Genomic DNA, 22,495 nt, shown 5'->3' on the forward strand with positions numbered 1-22,495 from the left:
TCCCGGCGCCTGTTCGGAGAGGCTGGTACTGGAATTGTACCGTGCTGCTGGCCTGCCTTGGTCTGCTTTCAAAGCCAGCAATTTAGCCTTGTGCTAAACTGCGAACTGGACCTCCAACCAATCAGGTTTCGGGGGTGGGGGGTGACAGAGGCTGGCGATGATGTGACCCCCAGGGTTCAGTGCCCCTGTGTCCAAAGCGGGGAGTCACGGGAACAGAGTACAGAGGAGCCAAAGGGAAACCATTTGGGACCCAGAACATTGTGAACATCCTGTCACTCTGGTTGTCTTTGATCCTCAATAAATTTTCTGTTAGTTTTTTTAACCATGTTCTGTTTTGTCAATACATTTTTAACAGGAAGATATTTGAATTTGTTGGACTTTTCCTGATTAAATATGTTAATTTTTGGGAAAGTGGGTGAGAGGAGTTGACAGGCTCTTTAACAGAAAGTGAGTTCATCTGAGGTAATTGGCAGAGGGGTAGAGAAGATTTGATTTTTCTTTTGACACAGTGATTGAAAATGGGGTTCAGAGAATCAATCATGATTGACTAATTTATCAAGGTTCCTTGAGGAAGTAACAACGGATGTCAATAAAGGGGAACCTGTAGATGTGCTTTATGTAGATTTCCAGAAGGTATTTCCCAAGGTGCCACATCAAAGGTTATTACACAAAATAAGAGCTCTTTTTGTGGGGGGTAATATATCAAAAATGAAATGAAAATCGTTTATTGTCACGAATAGGCTTCAATGAAGTTACCGTGGAAAGCCCCTAGTCGCCACATTCCGGCGTCTGTTCGGGGAGGCTGGTACAGGTATCAGCATGAATAGAGGATTGGTTAGCGAACAGGAAGCAGTCAGTAGGTATGAATGGATTATTTCTGGGTGGGTAAGATGTGACAAGTGGAATGTCACCAGAATCAGTGCTGGGCTCCCAACCATTTACAATCTGTATGAATGTGTTGGATGACGGGATTGAATGTCTGGCGGCTAAATTTTATGATGACTCAAAGACAGGCAGGAAAGTAATTTGTGAAGTGGATTTAAGGACTGCAAAGGACTACAAACAGGTTAAGTGAGTGGATTTATCTACCTTGATGTGCTTTAAGCTTGATCTAACCCCATTCCCCCACTCCAATTTGTGCGTAATCTGCGATCCCAAAACCAGATTTTAATAGTCCCAGCTCCCCATACCTTCCATCCTTCTCTCATAGCCTTGGCATCCAGGGATGGTTTTGCTAACCTGCCTGTGTATCTGCACCGGGCAGTGTTTGATTATAAGAGTGTAACTGGAGCTTTACTCTGTATCTAAGCCCATGCTGTATCTGTCCTGGGAGTGTTTGATTGGGACAATGTACAAAGGGATTTCTTCTGTCTAACCCTGTGCTGTACCTGTCCTGGGAGTGTTTGATGGGGACAGTGCTGAGGAGGATATACGTTGTATCCAAACTTGTACTGTACCTATTGTGGGAGTGTTTGATGAGGACAGCATGGAGGGAGATTTACTCAGTATTTAACACCATTTTGTATCAGCCTTGGGAGTGTTTCATGGGGCAATGTAGAGGGAGCTGTGCTGGAACTGATTGGAGAATGGTTCAAGCTGGCACTTGGTACTCAGATTCCCCAGTACAGACACCCTTCACTTTAAAAATAACATTTCACTCAGATATAAGAGAAACCATCACCAGTTCTTCCACTGCCCCCCCCCCCCCAACCACACACACTGCACCCCCCCCCCCCCCCCCCCCACCCCGCAGGCCCAGAGGGACAGTGAGAGTCCTGAACATTGTACAGTCTGATTGATATTTCATGTGAACCTTTTTCTGTTCCATCGAATCCCTTCAGTGCAGAACGAGGCGATTCGGCCCATCAAGTCTGCATCGACCCTCCAATACGGCACCCCACTCAGGACCACTCCTCTACCCTATCCCCAGAAACCCACCTAACCTTTGGACACTCAGGGGAAATCTTTTAGAATGGCCAATCCAACTAAGCTGCGCTAACCACAGTCTTTGGCCTGTGGGAGGAAACTGGAGCACCCGGAAGGAACCCACGCAGACAGGGGGAGGAAGTGCAAACTCGACACAGTCACCCAAGGGTGGAATCAAAACCCCCTCCCTCTGATCTCTAGTCAGCCTCTGTTCGAATGAACAGAATCCCAGTTTCTCTAATCCCTCCTGGTAACTAAAGCCTTTCTTCCCTGGGATCATCTCAGTGAATCTCTTCTACACCCTCTCCATGGCCTTGACATCCTTCCTGGTGTAAGATCCCCAAAACCTGATCTAATATTCTAACTGCAGCCTAACCAATGATTTGTCCAGGTTTACATGACCTCTGTCCTTTTGTACTCCACAGCCAGAATTATAAAACCTTGGATCCCATGTGTTTTTTAAACACTTTATCAACTTGTCCTCCCACATTTAAATGTTTGTGTATCTGAACTCCTTTTAGGGTTTTGGAGACATTAACATAACATGGCTGAAATATATTGACATCCAATGTCTGATATAATGTGTGTTATGGGAGAGAGAAGTTTAGTCTGAGTTAGAAACTCAAGTAGGCGCTTCAGTGCAGACAGGTCACCGTGGAAACGCTGATAAGACATTCCATTCCACAGAATCAACTTATTGGAAACTCTAATCGGATCGGGGAGAGGACAGAATTTGTCTGTTATTAACCTCAACATAAACTTAAACCAGAATGAATAATGAAACAGATTAAATTGTAATGTGTGATGTTTATAGCTACAGTAATGGAATTATCAGAAATAATAGAATTAACAGGCAGGGTAGTTCAGGGAAAATGAGGAAATTGCTGAAGAAACTTAACTGCTGGGAACCAAGAATGTGTCCTTGTAAATCACAGATTAGATAAATTCCTGCTGTCTTTTCCTCACTTGCTGCATGAACTGTGTTCCGTACTGGCCGCCAAACCTGAGGAAAGATACATTGCACTTGGTAACGGTCCAGTACAGATTGACCATGATGAAGTGAGGCTGGTGAACTGAGTGAATCCCTTCCCACACACGGAGAACATTAACGGTCACTCCTCAGTGTGAACAGGTCGGTGAATCTCCAGATCTGATTAAATCTATTCCACAGTCCCCAGATTTCCAAGGTTTCTTTCAGCATGACTACATATTGTTCGAAAGGTCAGACCATCAGCTAAAACATCATCCACATTCTGAACATATGAACCGTTTCTCCCACATTGAACAGAGTCTTTGAACAAAGAACAATACAGCACAGGAACAGGCCCTTCAGCCCTCTAAGCCTGTCCCAGTCATCATACCGACCTTAGCCAAAACCTTCAGCACTTTCTTGTGGCATATCCCTATACCCATCCTATCCATGTGTTTGTCAAGATGCATTCTGAATGTCATTAATGTATTTGCTTCCACAACCTCCCCTGGCAATGCGTTCCAGACACTCACCACCCTCTAGGTAAAAGCAATCTGCCTCACACATCTCTTCTAAACTTTGCCCCAGGGACCTTAAACCTATGCCACCTTGTGACTGATCCCTCCACCCTGGGATAGAGTGCCTGCCCATCCACACTATCTATGCCCCTCATAATCTTGTGGACCTCTTTCAGGTCAACACTCTTGAATAGGATGGGAATAGAGGGATACGGACCTAGAAAGTGTAGAAGATTTTAGTTTAAATGGGCAGCATGGTCGACATGGGCATGGAGGGCTGAAGGGTCTGGTCCTGTGCTGTAATTTTCTTGTTCTTTGTATCAACAGCTTCATGAGTGACTGAAGAGACTGGATTCAGCTGTTATTGCTGATAGTCTTACAATATTTGGTTTATTTCTGCTGATGTCAACAACCCCGATAACTGGCTGCAGTTTAATATTCTGGATTTGTCACTGATTTTAGGGATGCAGTGTTGCTTTTTAAAAACATCTTTCTTCTTTATTCAAGATATCTCCCAGGAACACACTTGCAATAGCTTTATTAACTTTTACTTTAATCCGAAAGAGTTTTTGGTGAAAAATCTATAATTCAGTTTCTGAAACATTCTACTGATCTCCAAGTGGAAAATGCTGATTAATCCTTGCTGACAATTCTTTCTGACTTACACATTGTTCACTGTGACACCACCATTATGAAATTAAATTATCAACTTGAAATAAAACGGTAAAATATTTCTCAAGCTTAGGAATAGAAACTTAATCAATCAACATTATTATTGATGAAGTTTGGAAGTCACTGAGTTGAATCATTTCTGACACAGCAGCAGCAACATTTGGTAAAGGTGGAACCCACAACAAAGACTGGTTTGAGACCCACTCAACAGAGATGACATCTGTCGTTGAAGCAAAAAGCAAAGCCTATCTGATACCCAACATAAACCCAAGAGCTAGAACAGTGCATCACTTGGGACTTAACATTGCCAAGACCATTGTGTAAAAGATGGAGATGCTGTACAAATAAACACCGGAGCAGCCTGCGTCATGGAATCTGAAACCAAAGATAGTTTCATATTTATTTTGGTTTCAGATTCCAGCATCTGCAGTAATTTGCTTTTATCAAGGAATCTGAACTGCCTTTGGTAATGGATTATTTTTTTTTTTAATTTAAGAGTAGCCAATTAATTTTTTTCCAATTAACAGGCAATTTAGCATCGCCAATCCGCCTACCTTGCACATTTTTGGGTTGTGGGAGCGAAACCCACGCAAACACGGGAAGAATGTGCAAACACCACACGGACAGTGACCCTGAAGCCGGGATCGAACCAGAGACCTTGCCGCTGTGAGGCAGCAGTGTGAACTACTGTGCCACCGTGCCACCCTGATTATGGAGTATGGTGAAGTTCTCACCAACAGATGTAAATATGTCCCGCTGGGTTGAACACGACTGTGAGCTGTACTCATGTGGGACGGACACCTCCCGGTCTCTGTTCGACTCTCGTCAGCTTCCTGTCATGGTTGAGTTAGACAAGGAATCCTCATCACCTTAATTGGGAAAGGCTGGGATCGTTGAGAAAAGGGCAGCACGGTGGTGCAGTGGGTTAGCCCTGTTGCCTCACAGCGCCGAGGTCCCAGGTTCAATCCCGGCTCTGGGTCACTGTCTGTGTGGAGTTTGCACATTCTCCCCGTGTTTGCGTGGGTTTCACCCCCACAACCCAAAAGATGTGCAGAGTAGGTGGATTGGCCACGCTAAATTGCCCCTTAATTGGAAAAAATTAATTGGGTACTCTAAATTTATAAATTAAAAAAAAGAGAAAGCAGAAAGGCACCCGGCAAGCATGGAATTCGAGCTGAACTGCTCAAACACAGAAAGTTCCATTGACTGTCACACCTTCATAACCTCCTCCTCCTCTATTGTTAGGTTGTCAGCTGTTCCTCATTTCAAGGATGACATCTACTCAGTCATGTGTTTCTCTTGTGGTCTATCTGCGATTGGAGAAGGTGTTTCTTAACCCGCAGATCTTTGGCCGAGGTCCCTCTCTGCCACTCTCTGCCTCTTCATTAAGGCGTTGGAAATCAAAAGTAATTATAATAATAATCTTGATTATTGTCACAAGTCGGCTTACATTATCACTGCAATGAGGTTACTGTGAATATCCCCTAGTCGCCATACTCCGCGCCTGCTCAGGTGAATTCAGAATGACCAATTTACCTAACAAGCAAGTCTTTTGGGGAGAATGTGCAGACTCTGCACAGACAGTAACTCAAGCAGGCTTTGCGTCCCTAGTAGCCCGGCGGAGGATCTTGTTGCAATGGAAAGATGCGAGACCCCCAAGCGTGGAGACCTGGATCAATGACATGGCGGGATTCATTAAGCTGGAGAAGGTCAAATTCGCCCTGAGGGGGTCGGTACAAGGGTTCTTTAGGTGGTGGCAGCCTTTCCTCGACTTTCTGGCTCAAAGATAGGGAACTAGGTCAGCAGCAGCAACCTGGAGGGAGGGGGGGAAAAGGGGCGGGGGTTTCAGGGGGGTATTGTTTAGGTTAATTTAATGTATTGTTAATTTATTTTGTTGTTTATTGGGTTTGAGGGGGGTGGGGGGTTTGTTATATGCGTTGTTATGGGTGCTGGGGGTGTTTATTATTGTTATTGCTATTATTATTATTGTTCTGTTGTTATACATTTTTCAAAAATCTCAATAAAAATTATTTTAAAGAAAAACTCAAGCAGGAATCGAACCTGGGACCCTGGCGCTGTGAAGCAACAGCGCTAACCAATGTGCTTCCGTGCCATCCTAATGATGCAGTTTGATTGGCACGCTGTCACGATAGTGACTGATTGGCAGCATACTCTTGCCAGTCATTATGGTCAATGCTTATTACATAAGTGGGGAGTGAATAGGAGTGGAGGTAATTCAGAGACAGAGAAGGCAGCACCCAGTTATTAGCCTTGACCATTTCATTTCATTTTCATTTTTCATTGACCAGGACATCAGCTTTTTCAGCATTGTTTCTCCAGAGTTATTAAAGCTTCGATTGTCTCACAGGAAGGAATCACAGGTTCAGGTGCTGATGGAGATCCTGGTGCATCCTCAGCCACCAACAGTAATTATATATAAAATCGAGGACTTGAAATATGTGAAGATATGATCGATAAGTTTGCAGATGGAAAATCATTGGTGTGGCAACAAGCGAGGACAAAAGCCTTAAATTACGGGATGGTACAGATGGACTGATCATATGGGCAGTACAGTGGCAAATGGAATTTAACCAGGAAAAGTGGTAGCTCTTGTCCAGAGTCAGTGCAGACATGATGTGCCGAATGACATCCACCTGTACTGGATCATTCTAGAAAACACTGAACATTCAGTATCACGAGCAAAAGAGAAGATGGAGGAATTACTGATTCTGCGATTGAACTCAGCAAGAGTTTGCGTCTTCTGGGGAGGAGAGAGGAAGGACCCATTGGGGTCTGAATTGTTCCACGGGAGAGCAGCATTCAATCATTTTGAGAAATGGAGATTAGCAGAATACCCATTGACAATCATTTGCTAGATTATTTTGATCCATCGGTAACCAAGTTATTTTGTATTTACTGTTTGCAGTTTCAATGGTGCGGCTATTACCCATCATTCCATGCGGCTGTGAATGTGCCCCAGTCACTCCACAGGAGCCCAGTGCGCAGACGCAATGCTGGGCTGTCTCTGGAGCATGCGCAGTGTCACTTTGCTCGGAGGTCTGCGAGTGCGGGAGCGGCTGTTTGGGGCGGTGAGAGTCGGTGAGGCGGAGGGAGGAATGGAGCCGGGAGCCGGGGTGGGGAGGGAGTGAAGGCTTCATAAACACCCCCTGCAGCTCACACGGCCGGTTTAAGACCCTGCAAATCCCGCGTTTGCAGCTGCGGAGCTTTTATCCGGCATCAGGCCTACTTCCATGGCCGGCATCTTTGTTTAGCGGAGTGGCTGAGAGGCCATCTTGATCCCGGTGACCAGGAGAGAAAATCATTGACTCGATGATTGACAGGCCCCTCCAGAGGGGGAGGTGCTACTTCCATGTATGGCAATCCGAAGAACAGAAGAATAATAACATCAGAATTAGCAGCAGGAGGAGCCATTCAGCTTATTAACCCTGCACTGCCATTCAATAAAGGCTTGGCTGATCTGAATGTGCCCTTAATTACATTTTCCTGCCTTCCCCCAGAAACCTTTGACTCCCCAGTAGATAAAAAAAACACGAACTTAGCTTTGAGTTTATTCAGTGACCCAGCGTCACTGCTCTCTGGAAAAGAGAATTCCACAAACTCAGCTTTGACAAAGTCATCCTGACTCAAAACGTTAGCTCCCTTTTCTCTCCACAGATACTGTCAGACCTGTTGGGATTGTATTTTCTGTTTCACATTCCAGCATCTGCAGCAATTTGTTTTTATCCACAGACTGATGACCCTCTGAGGGAAGACATTTCTCCTTATCTCAGTGTCAAATTGGAGAACTCATATCTTTAAACTGTCCCCCTTAGTTAGAACATAGAACAGTACAGCACAGAACAGGCCCTTCGGCCCTCGATGTTGTGCCGAGCAATGATCACCCTACTTAAACCCACGTAACCAGTATCCCAACAATCCCCCCCATTAACCTTACACTACGGGCAATTTAGCATGGCCAATCCACCTAACCCGCACATCTTTGGACTGTGGGAGGAAACCGGAGCACCCGGAGGAAACCCACGCACACACGGGGAGGACGTGCAGACTCCACACAGACAGTGACCCAGCCGGGAATCGAACCTGGGACCCTGGAGCTGCGAAGCATTGATGCTAACCACCATGCTACCGTGAGGCCCCCGAATCCCCATGTGGGAAAATATTCTTTCATCAAAATCCCTCAGAATCTTAGATGTTTCAAGAAGATCACCTCTCATTCTTCTGAACTGCATCGGGTACAGACTAAACAGGCTCAATCTTCCTCCATAAAACAAACACTCCCATCCCAGGAATCAGACTAGTGAAACTTCACTGAACTGCCTCCAAAGCAAGTAAAACCCGTATTAATAATTAATTCTGGGACATTAGCACTGCTGTCTCACGCACCGAGGTACCAGGTTCGATCCCGGCTCTGGGTCACTGTCAGTGTGGAGTTTGCACATTCTCCCCGTGTTTGCGTGGGTTTCACCCCCACAAGCCAAACATGTGCAGGGTAGGTAGATTGGCCAAACTAAATTGCCGCTTAATTGTAAAAAATGAATTGGGTACTTAAAAAGTTATCCTGGGACTGGCAACAAGGGAAGAGAATGTTTGGAACTTCTATCCTCTACTCGTAGAGTGATGGATTTTGGAAACTCCTTTTACCGGGGGTTAGAAGGGGAGGATTTACACCCAGCAAACTCAAACCAAGATAAATGTTTGTCTGATCTTAATTTCTAACCTTGACTAATATTTCTGACCATTGTAATGTCCTTTTACAGGTGCTTCCAAAGCTTCTGATATCTTTCCAGCCGAAAGTTGCAGCAGATTGTAATCTTGAAAACACCAAAATTGGGACAGAGGTGAAGATTATTATTATTATTAATTATAAATTTAGAGTACCCAATTATTTGTTTACAATTAAGGGGCAATTTAGCATGGCCAATCCGAAGCTGGCACTCCCAGTGCAGACTTTGGTGTTGCTGTGGTGGAGAGTGACTGCTGCTGTTGCTGCTCTCTCTCTCTCTCTCTCTGTTGCTGCTGCTGTTGCTCAGTTTACTGCCTGTTTCCAGTGCTGGTTGCTGCTGAACTGCCTGGAGGAAGGAGACGTGAGAGAAGGATGGAGAGGGGAGAGGAGGACAAAAACAAGGTGGGAGTAAAGCCCTTTGGACTGCTTGTTTGCAGTCTTCCCAACTGATAACATCTGCCTTCAGCAAGGACAAAACCTTCCTTATTCTATCCAGTGTGCTTGTTCCAGGGCAGGGGGATCAAGTGGACAGTGTGTTTGCTGAGCCCCCTCCCAGACTGAAGACTCCGCACACCAGCAGGGAGGAGCTGGATTCCATTGGGTGGTCGTTCCAGGGTGGGAGCACAGACTGTGTTTTTGCTGAGTCCTACTTGGGCCGAAGACCTCGCGAACCTGTGCCACTTACGTCCTTGTGAACCTGCTCTAGGCCTGGCGAAGTGCGTCATTTATAGCTCCAGGCAGTGGGCGACCAAGAGAGTCATCCGACCAGATTGTTTGCCCCTTTTCCGTGGCTACATTCGCAGCTGGGTGTCCCTAGAAAGGGAGCATGCAGTGTCCATGGGCACCATCAAAGCCTTCCATGCCCAGTGGGCACCGCAGGGGTTGGGGTGCTTTATTGACCCCTTTAAATACACTCCCATTAGATGTTTTTAAGTTCCAGCTGATCTTTGTTATGTTCGGGCAGTGACATTAACTGGAGCGGTCCTTTTTGCTTTGTCCCTAAGTTTATTTCCTTTGTTCTATTTTTTTGGTGGAGCTCAAGAGTGGCCAATCCACCTGGCCTGCACATCTTTGGGTTGTGGGGGTGAGACCCACGGAGACACCGGAGAATGTGCAAACTCCACACGGCAGTGACCCGGGGCCGAGATCGAACCTGGGTCCTCAGCACCGTGAGGCAGCAATGCTAACCACTGCCGCCGTGCCACCCTTTGTCATGATGTCTCCATTCCTATTTTATCGCACACCTCCCAGTCACACTCATTGGAACACAGAAACTTCAAAATATCATTGCTACCTTGCATTTATTTTGCCCTCCTATTAGTGTCTAATGATAACAGTGACAGAGTAACACACACCAGAATTGGAATATCAGATAGGTTGTTGTCTAATAATAATAGTGACAGAGTAACGTACACCAGAATTGGAATAACAGGCAGGTTATTGTCTAATCATGACAGAGTTACGGGGGTGGCTCGGTAGTTAGCACTGTTGCCTCAAGCTCCAGGTACCTGGGTTCAATTCCGACATTGGGTCACTGTCTGTGTGGAGTTTACATATTCTTCCCGTAGCTGCGGAGATTTCCTCCCACAGTCCAAAGATGTGCAGGTTAGGTAGATTGCCTGTGCTAAATTGTCCCTGGGTGGGGTTACGGGGTTAGGGTGGGGGATTGGCCACGGTAGGGTGATCTTTCAGAGGGTCGGTGCTGACTCGATGGGCCAAATGGCCTCCTTCAGCACTGTAGGGGTTCTGTGATTCTACACTGGATCCAAAGATGTGTTCACTCACACTTCAGCCTGATTCTTATTGGAACAGACACTGTGTTTGTTACTCTCAAAGTCAGTGAATCCTTTGCTGTTTCTCCTCTGGGCCCCATCTCCACTATTATTGTCTGATTGTCCCACTGAGACTCTCACTGTTATTATTGGACAATCAGCGAGTCAGCCTGAGCCTGTGGCCGCTCTCACCATCTGTCACCGTCACAATGCCCGGGTGATTGACGGCAGCTCCGGACCAATAGGTGGAGGGGCGGGACTGGAGGTCCGACCGGGAGCGGTTGGTCCTCCAACCAGTTGGAGTGAATGAGGGGCGGGGCCAGCTGTGATTGAAGCATGCGCAGTGAGTAATGGCAAGGAAGAAGTACTGTGTCTTCAGATCAGAAATTGGTAACAGGCGTTTAACAGTATGGAGGGAGCGAGAGATTGCGGGAGTGGGCAGAAACGTTGTGAAAAGCTGTTGTAAGCCGCAATCCTCGGAAAAGAGTTTCCGGGACCCCTTTGTACCGAGCGGAGCTGCAGCTCCTCATTTAGGCTCGAGTTAACGGCCGCCATCTTTATTGGATGTGTATCAGGGCGCATGCGCAGTTGTCATCTTTGTCGGGGCGATGTTTCAATGAGTGGGAGGAGCTTGTTCCCCATTGTTCAGAATGGAGACAACTTGTCCATCAAACTGGATTAGTCTTTGAGTCCCAATGTCTTATTGATGATGCAAAGCGGTGGCAGAGATGGAAAGAAAAGGAAGCCAATCCTGGTCTCCGGATTTCACTGTCTCATTGGACATCCTGTCCCATGTGTCCAAAGCTCTGCGGCTCTGTTCAGTCACATGAAGTCAAGGGCAGAAACTCACAACCCTGAGGAGACGTCACCCTCAAATCTGGGGACTGCTGATGACAAGAGGGTCAGTGTGCAGCGGGGGGCATGAGTGGTCATCCTGGACCCATAAGCAGGAGGGGAGAATGTAGTGAATTTCTATCCTGGATTGACGATGATTAACTTTGGAATCTCCTTTTACAGGGGATTAGAAGGGGAGGATTTACACACAGCGAATTCAAACCAGGAGAAATATTTATCTTTCCTGAATATTATTTCTGGACTGACAGTGATGCCTTTGTAAACTTCTTTCACAGGGGCTTAGAAAGGGATTCGCAGACAGGAAACTCACAACCAATCCTCACATCAAATTCTAACAGCACCATTCGGGTTATCAGGACCTGGAGATTATCGACCTTTGTGTGTAAGCATTGAGTTCCAGATCATTATCACTCACTGTACAAAATGTCTACCTCCTATCTCCCCTGTAGATCTTGTTCACAATCTTAAATATGTGTCCCGTAATACTTTTACAATCTACTGATGGGAACAGTTTTTTAAAATCTTTTGCTGGGTTTGCCGTTGTGGTTTCTGGTGCCTGGGTCGATGCCGGGTGGTCCGTCTGGTTTAATTCCTTTTTCATGTTTTTGTTGTGGTTGAATCAGCTTGGACCAGTCCATTTAGGGTCCAGAACACAATTGAAGTCTCCTCCAAGAATCAATTGATCCAGGTCTGGGATGGATTCCAACAATTGTTTTACAAGTGTTTCTGTGAGATTCCCTCATTAAAAAAATGATAAAGCAGAATTAGGCCATTCAGCCCATCGAGTTTGGTCTGCCATTCGATCATGGCCATTTCTCATCCCCATTCATCTTGTATTGTAGCTCTTGAAATGAATACGAACATTGCATTTGCCTTCCTTACTGCCAAATTTTCTTTATTTGTTCTTGGGATGTGGCTGTCATTTGTTGCCCATCCCGAGTTACCCGAGAACTGAGTGGCTTGCTGGGCCATTTCAGAGGGGTCCAGTTTGTGAGGTTGTAAGGCTGAAGTGATTAAATGACAAAGGGGATAATGGTGCAAGACAAATCTGGGTGACAATGAGATAAGTAAATAAACTAATAGGACAAGAGAAGAAATAAAGGACAGGTCCAGGGGAGGTATAAATGGCAACAGCATGGAAATGATTTACAGTGATGTTCATAAGAACATAAGAAATGGGAGCCGGAGGGAGACCAGATGGCTCCTCGAGTCACTGCATTTCTTGCTGGCTGTAACCTGCCCTTTGAGGCACCATTCTGATATACTTTCCCGTATCTTCCACAGTCCTTCCAGATCCATTTTATGATATGGATACATTAGCTCAACAATCCTGTGAACTAATTTAGTCTGGCCCAGTGTCACCGAGCTGAAATCCAGTCTTTCTCTGACACATTATTCTTAATGCCATAACTGACAGGTTAAGAGTGAAAAAGTCAACTGTTTAGCAGTAAGGGAAAGAGGCAAGTTTGTAGATCCTCTACAGTGTTACAGACTCGTTGGATCTGCTTCTTCTGTCTCATCTCATATTCAGCTAATGGTAAAATGATTGTAATACTGCAACATACAGGCATTTGGGGGCAACTTTGAGTTTGCTGCTCAGATTAGGTAAAGCCTCCACATCCTAAAATGGATCTAGAAGGACTGGAGAAGATGCCGACAAATATATTTAAATTATGTCTGAACTGGCAGGTTATACCCGGCCAGAAAGATTGGATGGGGTGTAAACTTTTTCTCTGGAAAAGGGAATGAAGGATGGCCTGTAAGATTATGAAAAGTTTTGACATGATCGACAAGTGGAAGATGATTCCACTGGATAAGAATAAATATAAGTTAGTCATTAATTAATCTAATGTGCGGTTCAGGAGCAGTTCAGAGGGAGATCACTCACACACTTCACATGTGCAAAGGGATTTTCTCAGTTTCCACCGGTTAACACTCCAACTTTAAAAGCTCAAACTATTTGATCCAATTTCATCATATTGTTATTGGTGAGGGGCAGTTTAACTTTTCGGTCTATGGGGACAAAAATAATTTGTTCACCCTAACCTGTTGAGACACCCAATGAATTCACATCTCACTGTAGTCACTGTTGTCAATCACACACAGGAGAGAACTGTGGTGGAGGGCCCGTACTATTTAGGTGCTGTATTAATTGATTTCATACATTTGTTCCCTTGGCCCAATGTTACTCACCGTAATCAGATGGCAAACATAATTTATATCAAAAATACTCATTTCAATGACGGGTTTATTACCCAACATGCGTTGCAGCTGAGAATATGCTCGTTCCACATGACAGAAGCTCCGCACACATACGCAGAGTCCGGCTGTGACTGGAGCATATGCTTTCGGGCTGTGACTAGCGCATGCGCAGTGCAGTTGTCGCTGACGGTGCGAGGAGCAATAGAAGCTGCGGAGTGAGCCAGGAGGCTTCATAAATACCCCGTGGAGGCTTCAACTCCTGAGTAAAATGTTAACAGTCCCGTCTTAAACAGCACCGAATAGAGTGAGAGCTGAGCGGTGACAGGCCCGGGTTACCGGCCGCCATCTTTACAGAGGACAAGGTGCCACAGGGCGCATGCGCTGTGAGCCTGGACCGGATACCAACTCTCCCGGATTGACTGACTGGAGTCTCCAGGAATGTTTTAATCATTTGTCGGAGTCACTGGCTGAGCCAACATTTATTGCCCATCCCTAATTACCCTCAAACCGAGTGGCTGGCTCGGCCATCTCGGAGGGCATTTAAAGAGTCAACCACATTGCTGTGGTTTGGAATCGTGTCGGCCAGACCAGGTAAGGACGGCAGATTTTCTTTTCTGTTCATTCACGGGATGTGGGTGTCGCTGGCTGGGCCAGCATTCACTGCCCAGCCCTAATTGCCCCTGAACTGAGTGTATCTCAGAGAGCATTTTAAGAGTCAACCTGCTGACTGGATCTGGAGGCACATGTAGGCCAGACCAGGTAAGGATAGAAGATTTCCTTCACTGAAGGACAGGAGTGAACCAGGTGGGGTTTTGCAACAATTGACAATGGTTTCATGGTCATCAGTAAACTTTCAATGAATTCAAATTTAACCTTCTGCCTTGGTGAGATTCATACCTGGGAAATCATTAGGACAGATAAAAATATTTTGTCTCTGGAAAATCATTAGGACAGTAAAAAAGATTTCTTGAGTCCTTTTGCTTCCCAGTTGGCCGAGGAAGGCAGTGTGTCACAAGGATGGGTGTGTTGACCGATTAATGGCTGGAGGATGGGGGCAGGTCATGTGATCAAACCTCCAGGAATACATTTAATCAAAGTTGGCGAGGAGAGAATGTTGTGAATTTCTATCCTAAACTGACAGTGAGGTTTCTGTAAATTTACAGGATACTGGAAGTAGAGGTTTAACAGACGGGAAACGCAAACCAAACGTCACATCTGACAGAGTCACTCGATTCATCAGAACCTGAATTTCAGCAGCATCTGGGTGTGGAAGGTAAAAGGTTTCTCTGTTCTGTCTATGAGGGAAGATTTCAGGTCTCAGTGTGACTGGAAAAGCCCCGAGATTCACAAACCCTGGTTAGACCAAACCTGGAGAACTGTGTTCAGTTCCGGGCAACAAACCTGAGGAAGGATAGAATGGCCTCGGAGGGAGTGTAGCACAGATTTACATGAGTAATATCTGAACCCTCCGGGGTTAAGTAACAGAACTAGATTACACAAACGAGTCAGAGACATGATGGCACAGAGAATGGCATTCGGCCCATTGAATCCATGCTAGCTCTCTGGAGCAATCCAGTAAGTCCCATTCTCCTGCTCCATCCCTGTATCCTCACAGGTTTATTTCCCTCAGAGGTCTATCCAATTTCCTTTTGAAATCAAATCATTCATTGTGTCTATTTTCAAACTCCCTCATAGGCAGCAAGTTTCAGGTCATTGCCGCTCGCTGTGTAAAAACATATCTCTTATCCCATCATATCTCCTGTAGCTTTTACATACAAACAAGGAACAGGACACTAGGCCCTTCGAGCCTGCTCAGCATTCAAAGTCTGACAGCCCTCAAGAGAATAAATAATCCTCATCTCCATCTGAAATGGTTGACCCCTTATTTTGCAACAGTGACCCCTCGTTCTCGATTGTCCCACAAGAGGAAACATCCTCTCCACATCCACCCTGTCAAGACCCCTGAGGATCTTATATCGTTCAATCCAGGTTTTACCCAAAACTTTAAATCTGTGTCCCGACTGCTTGTACGATCAGTGAATGGAATCAGAGTTTCTTTGTCCACCTGATGGAAATCTGGCATAATCTTGTGTCCCTGAATCAAATCTCCCCTCAACCTCCTTTGCTGGATCCATTCTGGTAAATCTCCTCTGCACCTTCTCCAAGAACCTTCACATCCTTCCTGAAGAGTGGTGACCAGAGCTTTATAAAGATTCATTGAATAGAATTAGAACCATAGAATTCCTACAGTGCAGAAGAAGGCCATTCGGCCCATCGAGTCTGCACTGATTCTCTGAAAGGGCACCCTGCCTCGGCCCACACCCCTACCCTGTCCCTGTAACCCCATAGCCCCACCTAACCTGCACATCCCTGGACACTAAGGGACAATTTATCAAGGCCAATCCACCTAATTTGCTCATTAGATTGTGGGACAGACCTGAGCACCGGATGTAAACCCACGCAGACACAGGGAGAAAGTGCAAACTCCAGACAGTCACCAAGGCTGGAATTGAACCCCGGTCCCTGGCGCTGCGAGGCAGCAGTGCTAATCATTGCCACCGGAAGCATAGCTTTGGTGTCAATATTACTGTTTATGAAGCTCAAAATTGAATTTGCTTTGCCAACTACTCTCTTAGTATGTCTTGTAGATATACAAAATCCCTCTTCACCTCTTTTTCTCTCCTAAAGAGGCCGGTTGGGTTTTTCTGACAATCCAGCCGTTTTCATGGTCAGTTTTTTTTCCCAGTGCCGGCCCCACAAATTACCAGATTCATTCAGCTCAATTTCACAACCTGCCTTTGTTTTTTTGTGGGTTCTCTCTCACTCCCTATTTTCTGTTCTCGATCAGTTTCACAGGGTGTTCGAAGGGGACGCTTCAAAGGTCGGGAATCTCAAACCAAAACATCACATCCTCAATTTATCATATCCTGAACATCATATGATTTTGAACATGGAAGCAAAGAGCCTCATTCACAGTGGGGAGAAACCGTACACGTGTTGTGTGTGTGGACGAGGATTCGCTCTATCGTCAGGCCTCACAAGCCACAAATGCAGTCACACTGAGGAGAAACCGTGGAAATGTGCAGACTGTGGGAAAGGATTCACTTCCCCATCCCAGCTGGAAACTCATCAACGCAGTCACACTGGGGAGAGACCATTCACCTGCTCCAAGTGTGGGAAGGGATTCACTCAGTCATCGGCCCTACGAAGACACCAGCGAGTTCACACTGGGGAGAGACCATTCACCTGCTCCAAGTGTGGGAAGCGATTCATTCAGTTATCGGCCCTGCAGAATCACCAGCGAGTTCACACAGGGGAGAGACCATTCACCTGCTCCAAGTGTGGGAAGGGATTCACTGAGTTATCCACTCTGTCCGTACACCAGCGAGTTCATACTGGGGAGAGACCATTCACCTGCTCCAAGTGTGGGAAGGGATTCGCTCAGTCATCCCACCTGCTGAGACATGAGCGAGTTCATACCGGGGAGAGACCATTCACCTGCTCCAAGTGTGGGAAGCGATTCATTCAGTCATCGGCCCTGCAGAATCACCAGCGAGTTCACACTGGGGAGAGACCATTCACCTGCTCCAAGTGTGGGAAGGGATTCACTGAGTTATCCACTCTGTCCGCACACCAGCGAGTTCATACTGGGGAGAGACCATTCACCTGCTCCAAGTGTGGGAAGGGATTCACTGCGTCATCCACTCTGTCCGCACACCAGCGAGTTCATACTGGGGAGGGACCATTCACCTGCTCCAAGTGTGGGAAGGGATTCACTCAGTCATCCAACCTGCTGAGACATGAGCGAGTTCATACTGGGGAGAGACCGTTCCAATGTCCAGACTGCGGGAAGTGCTGGAAAAGTTCTGGGGAACTGATGAGCCATCAACGTGTTCACACTGACGAGAGACCGTTCAGGTGCTTTAACTGCGGGACTGGATTCAGACGCTCATCTGACCTCACTGTACATCAGCGAATTCACACTGGGGAGAGGCCATTTGCCTGCTCCAAGTGTGGGAAGGGATTCATTCAGTTATCCGACCTGCTGAGACACCAGCGAGTTCACACTGGGGAGAGACCATTCACCTGCTCCGTGTGTGGGAAGGGATTCACCCGGTCATCCCACCTGCTGAGACACCAACGAGGCCACAAGTAACGACAGTGATTGGATTTTGCTGTTACTCACATTCAGGACTGAAACATATTAATTTTGGTCTCTTTCTGCTGATAGCAAACTCCAGCCCAATTACAGGGGCTAATATTCTGGCTTAAAGTCAAATAAATTAGATTTGTGTTAAATACGCAGAGTGTTGAAACTTTTTAATATCTCTGACACAAGTTAGTTCCTTTTGAAGTACTCTCGCTTCCCCGTGTCTCTTCCAACCTCACCTCCAACAAGAAGTGTGAGGAGCATGTGGAGCTTCTTTGTGACTGAGATTGAGTCAATCCGATCAGCTGCCTCTGCCTCCCATTAGATCAGATTTGAGAGAAAGTTCTATAGAAAAGCTGCAACACCAATACACTGCTCCCAGTAGCTGATGGTATAGTGGTTCAATAAATCTAATTAGTGGATCAAAAATGTGTGTGATATAGAGTAAAAACAGAAAATGCTGGATGAACATAACATGTCTGGCAGCATCATAGAATCCCTTCAGTGCAGAAGGAGCCCATTCGGCCCATCGAGTTTACAAATGAGCAGCCCCCCCCCCCCCCCCCCCACCACTGGCACACTCCCCCTACCCTCTCCCCGTTATCTCACTTCACCTTTGATCACCAAGGGGCAATTTAGCATAACATATCCACCAAACCTGCACATCTTTGGATGGTGGGAGAAAACTGGAGCACAGGGAGGGAACCCACACAGACACGGGGAGAATGTGCAAACTCCACACAGTCACCCAAGGCTGGAATTGAACTGAGTCTGTAGAAGGGTCAATGGAATTTTTAAAAGTCCATTGAAGTGAAAAGAAAGTGTTTTCCTCAGAGGCTTGACACAGGAAGAAGGTTCAGTCTTTGTGAAGCTCAATCTTCATTCACAAAGTCCAAAGTCTCAGCAAATGAAGGAGATTCGGGATCAGCCCCGCCCCTCATTAGCTCCGATTGGTTGGAGGTCCAGCCATTCCTGCTCGGTCCTCCAGTCACGCCCCCTCTTCCTATTGGTCCGGAGCTGCCGTCAATCACTCCCCGGGCATTGTGATGTGGGGCATGCGCAGAGCGGCTCATGTCCAGGGACAGGCGCTTGTTTGTCTCATCTTCAGGCGGGAAGGAGGCGGATTAGCGGAGGCAGCGTTAGGGGCAGTGGGTGGGAGGGGAGGCTTCACAAACACCCAGCGGAGACCTCAAAGTTCAAACAAGAAATTACCGATCCGCAGTTTGCACCGAGCGGGAAGGATTTCCTGCAGAGCCTTTCCCCAGTTAACCACCATCATCCTCATAGGGGGCAGTGTGCAGCAGGGAGCATGCGCGGTGATCCCTGTCCACTCAGCAGGACTGACAGTGATGGATTCTGGAAACTCTTTTGACAGGGGGTTACAAGGGGATTTAAACACAGCAAAGTGAAATCAAACAACACATTAAGACCTAAGAGAGCCCCTTGATTAATCTGAACCTGGATATTATGGATCTTTGAGTGTAAGCATTGAGTTCCAGGTCAGTACCACTCTCCATGGGGGTTCACAACACCAGCAAACCACAGACACAGGCTAGTGTTCTGGGGACAAGGGTTTAAATCCCATCATGGCAATTGGTGGAGTGTAAATTCAATTCAGAATCAGGAATTTAAATTTCATCTCAGTATTGGTGATGGTGAAATCATTGTGGTGAGTTTGTGGGAAGGGGAGAGTGTGGGGGACTGGGATTTGCAGCTTTGGGAAACAAGAGAGCAATAATTATGCCCCAGGAACTATAATTATCTGTCCTAAGTTTCTGTCCTGCACTAAACTCTGCAAATTGGTTTTATAGGATTACAAGGAGTGGATTGACAGAAAGGAAACTCAAATCAAACATGACATCAAGATCTGACAGTTACTCAATTCATCAGGACCTGAATATCATTGGCTTTTGAATGTGGAAGGAGAAATGTTTGTCTGTTCTGTCTGTGGGAAAGATTTCAAACATCGGTGTGACAGGAACAGCACAGGGACACACACACCCGAGTGAGAGTGTTCCAGTGTAGGGACCGTGGCAAAGAATTTAATTACACATTGTGTTGAAATTCATTGATGCACTCACACTCAACCTGCATCACAGCAGTTTAGCACAGGGCTAAATCGCCGGCTTTGAAAGCAGGCCAGCAGCACGGTTATATTCTCGTAACAGCCTCCCCGAACAGGCGCCGGAATGTGGCAAGTAGGGGCTTTTCACAGTAACTTCATTGAAGCCTACTCGTGACAATAAGCGATTTTCATTTTTTTCATTTTCATTTCATATGTGGGACGGGATTTTCTTTATCATCCAACCTGCAGCGACGCCAGCAAGTTCACGCTGATGTGAGAACTTTTAAATGTTTCAAATGTGGGAAGAGCTTTAAAGCAGCACTGATCTGCAGAAACACCAACACATTCACATTGGAATGAAGCCATTGACCTGCTCCGAGTGTCGGAAGGAATACACTCACTCATCTCATCTTCTGGGACACCAGGTAGATCACGAGTGACTGCAGGTGTTTTACTGGGGCTCAGAAGAGGATTTTCAGACTGAAAAGTAACAGAATCACTCAGTTCATCTGGACTTGAATTTGAATGTGGAAGGAGAGATGTTTGTCTGTTCTGTCTGTGGGAAAGCACAGAGACACATTCACACCCTAGTGAGAGTGTTCCAGTGAACTCACTGTGGAAAGAGCTTTAACCAGTTACACAGCCTGAAAATCAATCACACCATTCAGAGCGAGGAGAAACTGCAGACGTGTCCTGTGTGGACGAGGTTCCAACTGTTTGTCCAACCTGGAGAGGCACAAAGACACCGGCGCCATGGACAAACCGTGGAAATGTGGGGACTGTGGGAAGGGATTCATATCCCCCCGGCGCCATGGACAAACCGTGGAAATGTGGGGACTGTGGGAAGGGATTCATATCCCTCCGGCACCATGGACAAACCGTGGAAATGTGGGGGCTGTGGGAAGGGATTCATATCCCCCCGGCGCCATGGACAAACCGTGGAAATGTGGGGACTGTGGGAAGGGAGTCATATCCCCCCGGCGCCATGGACAAACCGTGGAAATGTGGGGGCTGTGGGAAGGGATTCATATCCCCGTCTGTGCTGGAAATCCATCGCCGCAGTCACACCGGGGAAAGGCCATTCACCTGCTCCGAGTGTGGGAAGAGGTTCACTCGACTAACCCAACCCAACAAGTCCACTACACACCAACTTGTTCACTCTGACACCAAACCTTTTAAATGTTCCGACTGTGAAAAGAACTTTCAAAGAAAAGAACATCTGCTGACACACCAGCGAGTTCACATTGGGGAGAGGTCGTAGCCCTGCTTTGTGTGGGAAGAGATTCACTCAGTTATCCAGCTTTCTGTTACACCAGCGAGTTTACACCGGGGAGTAACTATTTGCCTGCCCCAAGTGTGGGATGGCATTCACTGAGTTGTGCAAACTGTCGGATCGCCAGTGAGTTCACCATTCACTTGTTCTGTGTGTGGGAAGGGATTCACTCAGTTATCAACCCTAATGTGACACCACCTTATTCACATTGGGGAGAGACCGTTTACCTGCTCCGAGTGTGGGAAGGGATTCACTCAGTCTACCCGCCTCGCCTCACACCAAAGTGTTCACTTGGATATGAGACCTTTTAAATGTTCCACCTGTGAGAAGAGCTTCAAAGGCAAAATGGATCTGCTGATTCACCAGCGCAGTCACACTGGAGAGAGGCCATTCACCTGCTCCGTGTGTGGGAAGGGATTCACTGAGCAGTCCCTCCAGCTGAAATACCAGCGCATTCACACCAGGGAGGGAGCGTTCATCTGCTCTGTATGTGGGAAGGGATTCATTCGGTCATCCACCCTGCAGACACACCAGTGAGTTCATAAGTGCCTCCAGGACTCTGCTGTTATTGATGTTAATCACATCCGGGACTGAACCAAAATCACATCCAGGACAGATCATGTTCATTCTGACAGATGGAGTTTGTTTGAGTTGATGTTAATAATCCCTGAAACTGAGATTAGAATAGATTGGTGCTTGATAGCCGGCACAGACACAATGGGACAAAGGGCCTTGTTTTGTGCTGTAAAACTCTATAACTCTAACCCATCTCACTTCATACCAACATGTTCACTCTGACACAAGACATTTTATGTGGTCTGACTGTGAGAAGAGCTTTAGAAGCAAAATGGATCTGCTGACTCACTAAAGTGCTCACACTGGAGAGACTGTCCACTGCTCCAATGCAAAAGACTATTTAACAAAGTCACCGATTGACTTTGGTAAAACCTGAACCTTCCACTTTTATTGCATAGAAATGATTGCAGTGTTTTGAGGACGACGTTGAAGGCACAAGCGTGACATGTTGGAATGATTCCCTTAATATGGAGAGTTTTAATATTTCTGTTAATTGCTTCAAATTTTTGCTCTATAAATGTAAGTAGTTACTGTTGATTATGGATGCTCTTTGTTTGCCATTCCAGGCGGAAAACTCAAGGATACAGTCACTCTGCAAAAAGACTATTCACCAGCTAATTGTGGATTCATGGGATCGTCTGTTTACTGATGCAACAACACAGAAACATTGGAGAGGGACCATTCAGATACTACACATGTCCAAAGGGATTCACTCACCTTATCCAATTGTTCACACTCCAATTTTTAAAGTTGAAAGGATTTGATGCTTGAT

At 46.3% G+C, this 22,495-nt stretch overlaps 1 long non-coding RNA gene across 1 annotated transcript; it reads left to right on the forward strand.

Moving 5' to 3' along the window:
- The first annotated feature begins 4,180 nt into the window (after positions 1 to 4,180).
- LOC119960357 lies at positions 4,181 to 21,166 on the forward strand. The gene is made up of 3 exons (XR_005459388.1): positions 4,181 to 4,277; positions 6,468 to 6,473; positions 21,157 to 21,166. It is a non-coding gene; the product is annotated as an uncharacterized LOC119960357 (long non-coding RNA).
- The last annotated feature ends 1,329 nt before the right edge of the window (positions 21,167 to 22,495 follow it).

This window comes from Scyliorhinus canicula, unplaced genomic scaffold (assembly GCF_902713615.1).
Source record: "Scyliorhinus canicula unplaced genomic scaffold, sScyCan1.1, whole genome shotgun sequence".
NCBI lineage: Eukaryota > Metazoa > Chordata > Chondrichthyes > Carcharhiniformes > Scyliorhinidae > Scyliorhinus > Scyliorhinus canicula.